This window comes from Chiloscyllium plagiosum, unplaced genomic scaffold (assembly GCF_037043375.1).
Source record: "Chiloscyllium plagiosum isolate Xiang-an unplaced genomic scaffold, Cpla_swu_hap1 HiC_scaffold_14, whole genome shotgun sequence".
Classification (NCBI taxonomy): Eukaryota; Metazoa; Chordata; class Chondrichthyes; order Orectolobiformes; family Hemiscylliidae; genus Chiloscyllium; species Chiloscyllium plagiosum.
This window is the reverse complement of record NW_028270152.1, coordinates 96,515,855-96,527,296: the sequence shown is the minus strand read 5'-3', so window position 1 is coordinate 96,527,296 and position 11,442 is coordinate 96,515,855. Positions and strand designations below refer to the sequence as shown.

The following is an 11,442-nucleotide window of genomic DNA, read 5'->3' as shown; positions in this document are numbered from 1 at the left end:
ACCTAGATCTAGTATGCACAAATGCACATATGCAAACTCAGGCATATCAGTAATCCACTGATGTTTTGGGGGTCGCTGCAAACACTACCCACAACAAGATGATAGTACCAGAAATCGCAAACAATAAAATAACTTATTTTCTCCGACTCTCCATCTCAGGGTCTCTGGGACTCTTCCCCCTTATGGGAACCCAGAGTTTCCTATGTGCTGTACTGCTCAGAAAATGTGCCTGACAGTGAAAATGATGAGAAGCAGAATCAGCGCACATGTGACATGGGGATGAGTATGTCGTGAACAATTCCAATTTCCTCCCAGAATGCCAGTTAGGATCATTCATGTTACCACAAAACATAGGCTGATTCAGTTAATAGAATAAATATTAGTATTTTTATTATTATACATAAAATACCAGGAAGTGTTATTTGAACAGCTCAACAAAGGTACTGTTACGAGAACCACAGCCGATGTTTTATCTGTGCAAAATGTTTGTTTAAGCTTCTCACAAGCACTGGTCACAAGTCGATCGAAGGTGAATGCGATGGTGAACTAGGCAGAGCAGTCCGTTACTGCAATCAACAGGCCAGCGTGAATGTTTCAGCCATCTACAGCTCCAGGAATACGAAGTCTCCGAGAAAAGGAACAGATAGTGTTCTCCAAATCAGTTCAAATAAAATCACTAGAAGAGCTGCCTTTGTCATGGCCACGAGGTACCGTATCGTACAATTGGAAAGTCTTTATTTTCCATGACCCATAATGACAATAGTCACGAAGTTAACTGAGACAAGTAGCATTGTTATCTTACAAGAGGATGCTAGTTGGTGCATCCCAACATTCAGCATTCAATCTCTCAGCAATTGACAGACAGTTGCAAGATTGTGAGCCAACCAGAAGATACGCTGCAGCTGTCTCCTACAGCAACTTTCAAATCCACATCCACCATGATATGCAATGCAGAGGGCAGCAAGTACAAGGAAGTCAAACGACTGCATGTTTACCGCTGAGCCAGACAAAGCCATTTATATTAAAATGGAATTAATCATTGCTTTGTTTCGGTGGATCAAAATCCCCGAAACTCCTTCCAACTAGGATTTCAGCGGCCTCTCAACCAGATGGATTACACCAGTAAATGAAGCATAATGACAGTGGTCGAGGAGAGTGTATGTGTCTGAAACAGCGTGGTCAAGAGAGTGAATGAATGAATATGTATGCCTGATAGACTATGCACAAACGTTGTGGACATGGGTGAATTTGAGCGTGCATTTTCGAGACTGTATGCATGATTGTTTGCGTGAAGAAATTGTGAAAGTGTGTACGTACTTTCACACAAAGGCGGAGGAGTATGTGCGGATGGTTATCAGTTCATGTACTTGTGTGAGAGAGAATACACATGAGAGAGTGTGCAGCAGTCTCAGATTGCGCTTCTGCAAGCGTGTGTGAGTGAGAGGGGTTGTGGGTATCAGTGAGTTTCTGAGTTGCAAGAGTCGTGAGAGCGGGAGTATGTACGACAAAGCATGTGTGTGAGAGAGATAGTTTTGAGGAAGACAGAGTGTGAGTGTGAAACTGAGTGTTAGCATCGACAAACAAAGAGGGTTTCGGTATGAGATGGAGTACGTGAGACAGTGACTGAGCGTGTTAGAGACATTGTGCAAAGGATAAACTGTGAGAGAATGGAAGTTTGTGTGGGTGTGTGCGTGTATGGAGGGTGTGTGTGTGAGTCTCCGTGTGTTTATGTGTGAGTGTGTATACTTGTCTGACGGAGAATGTGTCATAAATAAATAGCTAGTAAGAATCCCGGCTTCATAGAGTCTTACAGCGATGAGAATGTCCCAACTTGGCTCATTCCAAACAAAATGTCCATCCATGATAACAGCATTTCCTTGCTCTTGATCCAATTACTGGGGGCGATAATACTAGCAAGTACCGGGTAGTATATCATTTCGAAATACTTAAATATGTCCTGTATGCCAAACATTACCTCAAACAATGACATCAGATTACACAGAAACATAGTATCTCTTCCGTCAACTGAAGTTTAATTCTGTGGAATTCAATCTGCACAATTTGTTCTCAGTGAAGGCGAAGTGTTTCATATTGCAGTTTTTTTATTCTTTTCCTGAGCTGACCTCAAGTCATCGAGAACCGCTGAGGTCTGTTAATCGGATTGTTTGCTGTGTTTTCAGTCAATTGGAATATGGCTTCCTTAAGCCCTCGTTTATCCAGTTAATTTTCATTATAACTGAAATCCATGTGATGATAATGCTTTACGAGTCATTATTTTATCAACTAGAAAATTGGAGAGCAGGTCTGTAGATATACCACACAATTGTATAACTGGAAACAAAATCTGTGTTTTTCAATGTGGACTGAAATGGGGAAATGATCATTTTAAACACAAAGTATTGTTGAAAAGGTTCCCACACCATAGAGAGGTCAGCTCAATCATTGCTCATTGCGAGTGCTGCTTCCGCAGCTGTTGGATTCAGCAATGGATGAGGCACATTTACAGATGGCCTGAAGCCAAAGGCTTTGCGAGGGGTAAAAAGTGAACTGTAGCATCTTCCTGCAATATGCTTGGTCATGGAATTAGAGTCGTTGTGATGAACACCATACAAAAAGACTCTGCACACCTAAATTTCCACAATGATCAAAAGCCGTCAATGAAGTATTTGAATCCAATTTCCCTGCACTTGGCCCGTCACCTTGCATGAGTTAGCGTTTTAAGTGCAGTTATAAATACTTTGAAAACGTTTTCAGCGTTTTTGCCTCAAATGCTTTTCCAGACAGTCCATTCCAAATTTCCACCACTCACTTGGTAGAATATTTAGTCACCATATCTCCTCCAAAATTTGTTATTTTACCTTAAATTAATGCCCCATCGTCCCCACTCCCTCCATCACAGGAGTCAATCTACTCTTTCTATACCACAACTATCTTTTTTGAACATGGAAATCATACCCTCTCTCAATCTCCTCTGCTTGAAATTAAACCACATCAGTCAGTCCAAACTGTCTGCAAAATTCAGTCTATCCATCACAGGACATGTCCTGTTAAATTTCTCCGGGTACATCCTGAGAAATTCTCTCTGCACCTTCGCCAGTGTAAACACGTCCTTCCTGTAATGTGGATTTCAGACCAGCACACGGTACTCTGACTGTGGTCTAACCAACATTTAATCCCGTCCCACCTGCACATCCCAGCTCTTATACTCTGCGCATCGACTAATATTTTCATTTCTCACATTTATACCAGAACATATATCTGAAAACTTACTAAGATGACTATCTTATAGCTGGCCAAAGTGTCCTATTTCCAACACTAGTGTGTTTTGGTTGAGGATAGCTACTGAACAGCTAGTAGATGGTGGTGTTGAATCATTGGGGGAAAGTGTGAGATTTCCAGCAGCTCTGAATCACTCTGCAGTTAAATAAGATTTTCGAGCTTCAACGTAGTCAGGTTATTGCCCCTCATCTGTCGGCTGTAGGCCTGTTTTTTAGTTATAAAGAATCCTTTACAGATGTGAACTAGCCACCCTGTGCCTTCTGATAACAAATGAAAGAACCTGAGAAGGAAGGTTAAGAAACAGAATAGTGATCAGCAGAAGATTCACCTGAGTAAATCCTGTGGAGAGCGATGAAAGTATTACTTTGTAATTATTGCGTCCTCTGCGGAAAACACACTGCCATCATCTTTGTGTGAAGGGCTGATGTCATCCCTAGAGTTACATGTCAACGGCTCATGTCTGCTAACCTGTTGTTGAAGCTGATTTGTAAAGTACAGTCATTCTCAGCAAGAACAGAAATCTGCTCCCAGCTTTTTCCAGAATTCGCTCTAACTAATCGGTCAATTGGAAAATACTTTGTTCTTTCTGATCTATTAAGTGGATTGTTCGGGCAGTTATATGAAAACTAACTCCCTTGTGAAGCTTAACACATCAGTACGTTACCAAAGAGTCCCTCCGAGTGCGCCTGAATGAGACGGATGACATGATCGACCAATTTCTGCACTTCTGCCCTCACCAATTACCTTCTGGGCAGGTCTGAATGGGGAGTCTTTGCATATTTGGATATCATTAATTCTTCTTTCTTGACTCTCAAAATGGGGAGGAACAGGTAGAGATGCACTGGAAACAGAAGAGAAGAATGTGGAGTGATCCTCCATGCCACTCGAGACATAACGCTTGGCAAAGGAATGAGGTTGCTACCGAAAACACAGTTACTGATAGGTGAAGCATACAACATTTACGCTCCGCTTTCAAACGATGTTATTCAGGTCTATCACGAATCAAATTAAATAGTGTATGAGTTAATGCATGAGATGTAGATACAAATTGGATAGCCTTGGCAAACCAGCGTTGAACCTGAAGTGGTTTAGCAAAACAATTCTCACAGGTGTGCATTTGAAGCCTGAACGATGCCTGAAGGTCTCAGAGAGATTCGGCACGTCGGTCAGAATCTGTGGAGAGAGAAACAGAGTTAAGATTTTGGATGCATTGGTCTTCCTTCAGAAGTATAATCAGCTTAGAAAAGTGGCATTAACAATGAAAATTTGGGTGTGTTGAATAGGGAGAATGTGTTTAAAGGAGTGACATGACCAGAGAAGCAGGAGACGAGATAATTGGGAGAAAGATAAACAGAGACAGAGAAAGAAAGAATACAGCGAGATAGGCAGACCAAAACGAATGTTGACGATAAACACGGGAGAAGGAAATCTCGACCTGTTCTAATAGGGAGCCCTCAATTGGGGAAAACCGTTTGTCTTTGCAAAATGCAGCACGTTTCATGACTGGTCAGGAAGGTGGACGCAATAAAGCTCATGAAAGGAATTATATTCATAGATACGTAGAATAATACAATATGAAAATACCCCTTTTGACCCAAACTGATCCATGATGACAATCCTGCCCAACCGGATTATTCCAATTGACCCCAGTTTGTCCACATCCTTTTGAAAGAAAATCATTATACTGTGAAAGGGGGTTTATCATTTCTCCCAGCTCAGCTTGTCCGTAGTTTGATTTAGTTTTGACCGTCTGTCTGTTCACTGAAAGGAGGCAGTCAGTTTGAGGCTGCCAGTTCAAGTAACAGCTGCATGAAAGAAGCAGGTCCATGCTGGTACCCTCTCTCTGACATCTGTGCTGTAAGTCTCTGTGTTTGGTTTTCTTTATTCCTTTTTTGCCAGGAAATATTGACAGGGCTTCCTGCACGTATTGTGAGCATCATCGTCAAGTTGGTGTGATCTGTTGCCTTTTCAGATACGTTAGGTTATTCTGCATTCTGTACTCTTTTGTTTGGCATCATTTTTGTCATCTTTTAATTTATAGGTTTTGCATATAAAACGAAGTGGTTTGACGAGCTGCATTCCGGCTGGAATCTTCGCGTTACACAGACCCAAAATAACAGGAAAAAAACAAGGATCTGAGCTCCGTTTTTCAAATGGATTGAGAGGGTCCGGCCTTCTCCACAAATATTGGGGTCTTTTGCTAAGTTAGTTCTGTCGTTTCATTTTGGGATTAACGTTGACTGGACTCGAAAGCATCCCGTTGTAATTGTTCATCCTCTTTATTTCTCGGTGTTGAATTCATTTGTTTTCATCAGTGGTTATAAGAGCAATGGCGCTTTCCATAACCATTAGCTTTCCGGAGGTGGATGGAGTGTCCTTGGTTTTTTGCAAAATGTGATTAAAGCCAAGCTGCTGGAATTCGCAGAGAAACTGGGGTTGGAGCTGCCTCCTTCCATTCGGAAAGGAGAAGTACTTATAGCAAAAAAGTTAGCATTTAAATTTGCTGGAAATGCAATCAGACTATTCAGTTATGGCCAGAATTCAATTGAAAATGAAACAGCTAAAGGTAGATTCAAAAGACAAGGAAAGGTCATCAGAAATGGAACAGTTTCAATTATGATTGAAGGCAGAGGAAGGAGCAAAAAGAATAAATCGCTCTGCAGAAGAAAGGAAAAGAGAGAGAAAGAGACAGTGAAGAGAGATAGAAAGAGCGAGAGGAGAGAGAAAAGGAGAGAGACGAAATGCAAAATAAAATCAGTTTGAAATTCCGAAATTGCACTGAGACGGGAGTTCAACAATTCACTTTTCGAAGTAAGGGTAACTCATGTGGAAGAGCAGAAGGTTAAACAGCAAGTGTAGCAGCTCAAATGGCTAGCGATTATTAGGTGATCTAAAAATCAAAACTTGTTTTTCAAAATCGTTTCAATCTTCGAAGCATACACATTGGGAAAAGAGAAAGCCTCATGTGGAAAGGAAATGTAAATCTAGGTAAAGATAATAAGTATTAATTATAACAGGGTGAAAAGGAAAGCGTTGAAGATGACAGAGAAGTTAAGAAGCTTGGCGTTTTCACTACAATAATGTCGGCCATATGAAATGGCAATGTTTGTGGTTAGGGAATGCATTGGGAAGCCAGATGCAGGGAAACAGTATAAGCCACGGAATGTTGTTGGAGTGGTAATGCAAAACACAGTGGAGGCGGGAAAGCTGTACTGGAATATTCAAAATGGTCCGAGGGTTGTTAAGGAGGAAGTATCAGATTAGCTTAAACTATGTATCTGCCAAGGTACAGATTACTCACATAGACCAGGAACTTCAGCTAAAGAGGTTAAAAAATGACGATACACAAGACCTTTGACGTTTCAATCTGTGACAGTGAAAAATAAGGAGATATGTACTTCTAAGTTGTGAATTCCAAAATAGATACTAGTAACTGAAATTCACGGTGAGACAAGAAGCACCCAGTTACGAAAGGTGAGCTTCCAGTGTTCAGCGAAGAGCGGGGATAGATGTGGTAGGATTACTGGAAAAACTTTCCGCTCCAGAAATACAATATATTTTACGAAATATACAGCTGATTTGTAGGACGGAGTGCTGCATATTGTCCTTGAAAAGCTAGTAGAATGTCAGGCAACCGAAAGAGTGCAACGACCATGTTCTGTGATTTGTTTTGACTGTGTGGTAACGAGGTAACAAAGTCACCAATTAAAACAGGGCAGATCAAGGAGAACAGATCAAGTTGAAGTCGAATAAACAGAAACCGTTTTGATCAGATAGTTGAGACAAGCCAGGAGTATATAGCTGTCACAAAAGACATCTTCAGAGCAAATAAATTAACGGAGTTAAAGCAGAAACATTGAGATTTAAAGCAATTGTATCAAGAGCATCCGAATATATCCCTGAATGTTAACATTGAACAACGATGTCTTAATGAGGAAATGGAGACCACCACATATTAAAGCAGATGGGACATAAGTAGAAGTCCATCAAGTCTAATTGCCAGTGAATTTCAGAAAGGATGTGTTGCAGGCAGCGCATGAGCTACCACGATGGATTCACTGAGAAGAACCAACTGCAAAATCACTTTCACTGTCCTGGACTGCTGTTCATTTTTGCCACACATTACATAAATGTCAGATAGTAGCAAAGCAAAATATGCTGCCAGAAAAATAGAGCAGGTCAGACAGCATCTGAGGAGAATGAGAATTGACATTTTATGAAGAAGCCCTTCGTCAGGAATCAGGCTTGTGTGGGGCTGTAGGAAAGGTGCAGAGAATGCAATCGGTAGATGAAGGATGGGAGAATTCGATAAGTCAGAGAGGAAGGTGAAGCTGATAGTTAGGACAAACGATGGACAAGTCAAAAGCGCGATGTCCAGTTGGAGCCCTAGGTCGGCTGGACTGGAATCTAAGAAACTGTTGAAATACACTTTCACCCCATGTGGTTGTAGGGTTCCAAGGCTGAAGATGAGGCGTTCGACCTCCAAACGTCAGATATTCAGGGTTTGGCAATGGAGGAGGTCCAGAACCTGCATGTCATTTATGGTGTGGGACAGGAAATTGAAGTATTCAGCCACGGGGTGGTGGGATTAGTTGGTGCGGTTGTCCCAGAAATATTCTCTGAAATGATCTGCAAGTTGGCGTCCTATCTTCCCGATGTAGAGGAGACCACATCGAAGTCAATGAATACAGTAAATAATATTTAGGAAAGTACACGTGAATTTCTGTCGGATGAAGGAAGATGTAAGTGAGAAGGTGTGCAGGTACATTTTCCATTTTTTGCGGTGGGAGGTAAAGATGCTGGGAGGGGGGTGTTGGCTGGTGGATGGCACGGATCTAACAAGGGAATTGCAGAAGGAATGGTTTGTGCGAAACCCTGAGAGGAAGGGAAATGTATCCGTCGTGATGGGGTCTGTTTGCAGGTATTGGAAGTTGCGGAGGATTATGCGATGTATGCAGAGGATTTTGGGGTAGGAAGTGGGGATGGGATGTACTGTCCTTGTTGCGTTGGGCGAGGTGGGGTTCAAGGGCATAGGTGCGGGAAATGCACCATTCGTGGAGATGGCAGAGCACATTGTCAAACACGCGGGATAGAAAATTGAGGTATTTGAAGAAGGAGCGCAACTGGAATTTTCTATGGTTAAATTGGCCATCCTGGGAACAGCTGTGGTGGAGAAGGAGGAATTGGGAACAAGGGATGTTTATTTTCTGGTCGGCAGTTTGGGAGGATGTGGCATCCAGGTAGCTGTGGGATTCGGTGTGTTTGCAGATGTCCCTAGTTACTCGGTGTCCGAAGATGGAAGTGGAGGAATTCAGGAAGGGAAGAGAGTATTCTGAGATGGTCAAGGTGAAGTTGAGGTCGGCAAGAAAGGGTTTTGTCAAAGTTAATAAACTGTCTACCCACCTCGTGGGAGAGCGAGATAGCGTCAATGCAGTCATCGACATCGTGGACGAAATGGTGGGCATGATGCCGTTATATTTGCGGAAGCTGGTCTGTTCTACGCACCCTACAAAGAGGCAGACATAGCAGGGACACATGTGGGAGACCAGGTTTACCCCTTTGGACTGGAGGAAGTGGAAACATTAGGAGGGTATTATTTAAGCGTGGGGACCAATTTGGCCATGCAAATGAAGGTGTCAGTGGAAGGGTACTGGTTAGCAAGGGATGAGAGGAAGAAACAGAAGGTTTGGAGCCCTTCGTCGTGGTGGACACATGTGTATACGAACTGGATGTCAATGTTGAAGGTGATGCATAGGCTTTCGGGTAAACGAAGGTCTTACAGGAGGAAGCGGAGGACTTGGGTAGTGTCCTGAATGTAGGTGGTGTGTTCTGGGGGAACCGAGTGGTGTCAAGGTTTGCAGAGATGCGTTTAGTGGAACAGAAGGAGGCTGATACAATGGTTCGATTGGGGAGGTCAGGTTTGTGAATCTTAAGTAGGAGGTAAAATCGGGAGGTGTGGCGTTCCTGGATTGTGAAGTTGGAGGCGATGGATGGAACATCCCCAGAGGTGGTCCTGGTCATCTCATTCAATCCCACCAAAATCAGTATACATCGAATCATCCTCCGCCAATTCCACCGCCTCCACCACTTTGAATATAGCACCCCCTCCACCACAAGCAGCATTTCTGATAGACAAATCCCTCCGCGAATCTGTTGTCAGATCCAAGCTGCCCCTTGATCAGCCCACCCCACAGGGATCTTCTCCTGCCATCACAAGAAGTGTAAAACGTGTGCCCACAACTCCTCCCTCACATATATACAAGGCGCCAAAGAATCCATCAAAGTCCAACAGAAATTTACCTATACTTTCTTAAATGTCATCTGCAGTATCCATTGTGAACGATGTAATCTCCTCGGCATCAGGGAAACGGCACACCAAATTTCAGATCATTTCAGAAAACATCTCTAGGACAAAAGATCCAACCAAACCCCACCGCCTTGTGACTGAACACTTCAACTCCCCCACCCCCCACCCCCAGTCCATGAAGAACATGCATGTCCTGAGCATTCTTCATCGTTAAACCTCAACCACGGACGCCTGGAGGAAGAACGCCTCGTCTTCTGCCTTTGGACCCTGCAACCACACAGGATGAAAGTGAATTGCACCAATTTCCTCATTTACCCTCCTCCAACCTACCCCAGTCCCAAGCCTCTAAATCGGCAGGGACGTATTGACCTAACCATAATCTTTCTCATTGATCAGCTCCAACTGCCTCTCCGGCCTATCATCTTCTCCCCCACCTCAACTACATATTGCATTCTCAGTTAACTTCCCCACAGCTTCACCGCTTCCCATTAATCTCTCTTTCTTTCGGCCCAGAAACGTCTTTCCTGATGAAGTATGTCTGCCTGAAAAGTCGATTCTCCTGTTCCTCAGATGCAGCCTGACTTGCTTTGGTTTTCCAGCGCAGCACTCTCGACTCTGATCTCCAGCACCTGCAGTCCTCAAGTTCTCCTCGATAATCATAAAACCACAGGGAGTAATAAAACCCACACTTCTACTGCCTATTCCTGTATGTGAGAACGTTTTAGAAAATGCTTAAATGATTGTGTTGGATCCGTTCCAGTAAAAAAAAGGTGAATCAATATTCTTGAACGATAATGGATGTGCCAGTACATTTCCGCAGTCCGATCTATTACACTAAATGAAGTGGAGAAGTGTCACTCTTTTTTTTCACGAATCATGAACAATCAAATCAAGTTTCAAGCTTTACATCAAAATTATTCAAATTAATTAAGAACAGTTTAGGAATAAAATAATTCAATTCTACTCTGCATCATCCAAAGTCGCAGGAAACACCAGAAGGGAGGCATGAGAAAGTAAAGAAAATGTTGTGGATTATCGTCAAGACTATCCAATTGAGTGGGCAAGCAGACTTCTGATTGTACTTTATGCGATCGGAGATGCACCAAGTGAATCAACCAAATTTAGTCGATTAAATTGTATTATTAGCATGAGGAGAGAAAATCAGCAAAACGTATTCACGGAAGGTGGTGGGATCTTCATGGATACGAATCGTTACCTGTCTTCCTGTTTGTCTATGTAATGTTTTGTGCAGTCCTTTCTTGGGACTTTTTACACTACGTTGGATTTGCTCATGCTGGGTATCGGTTCCTTTGTCCTGGTGAGTTGTTGTCTGAGCCTGGATGTTGGTTTGTGTGCTGTTATGAGTCCTAGTGGTCGTAGTAGTCTGGCTGTCAGTTCAGAAATGTTATTGATGTATGGTAACGTATGGCAACGATCCACATCCATGAACACCAACTAGCCACGAAATGACACAACATGCTATCCTTCGTAGCCACACACGCAGATGACAAGCAACATGAGTTCGACTGGGACAACACTACTATTATAGGACAAGCCAAACAGAGAACAGCCAGGGAATTCCTAGAGGCATGGCACTCATCCACAGATTCTATCAACAAACATCTCGACCTGGGCCCAATATACTGGCCACTGCAGCAGACAGCTGGAACTGACAGCCGGAAGCGGCAGAGACAAAGCACTATAAATGCCGGAGGAAACAACATAGAAGCGCTTCACAGGAGGCTCCCAAGCACTGAGGATGTCACCTAGACAGAGGACGAAACGTCTGCAACACAAATTCCCAGCTCGGCGAACAGAACCACAACAACGAGCAGCCGAGCTACAAATCTTCTCAC

The 11,442-nt window shown here is 43.0% G+C and overlaps 1 long non-coding RNA gene across 4 annotated transcripts in view; it reads left to right on the top strand.

The window, feature by feature from the left end:
- LOC148148065 (uncharacterized) overlaps positions 1-11,442 on the top strand; it is a 46,578-nt gene that overhangs the window by 14,837 nt on the left and 20,299 nt on the right. Inside the window, exon 3 of one of the 4 annotated variants that reach the window (XR_015759312.1) lies at positions 5,321-5,443. The exons of the other annotated variants lie outside the window; for them this stretch is intronic. This is a non-coding gene — a long non-coding RNA (uncharacterized LOC148148065). Of the gene's footprint in view, positions 1-5,320; positions 5,444-11,442 lie in introns of those variants that run through there. 4 annotated transcript variants of the gene reach the window in all.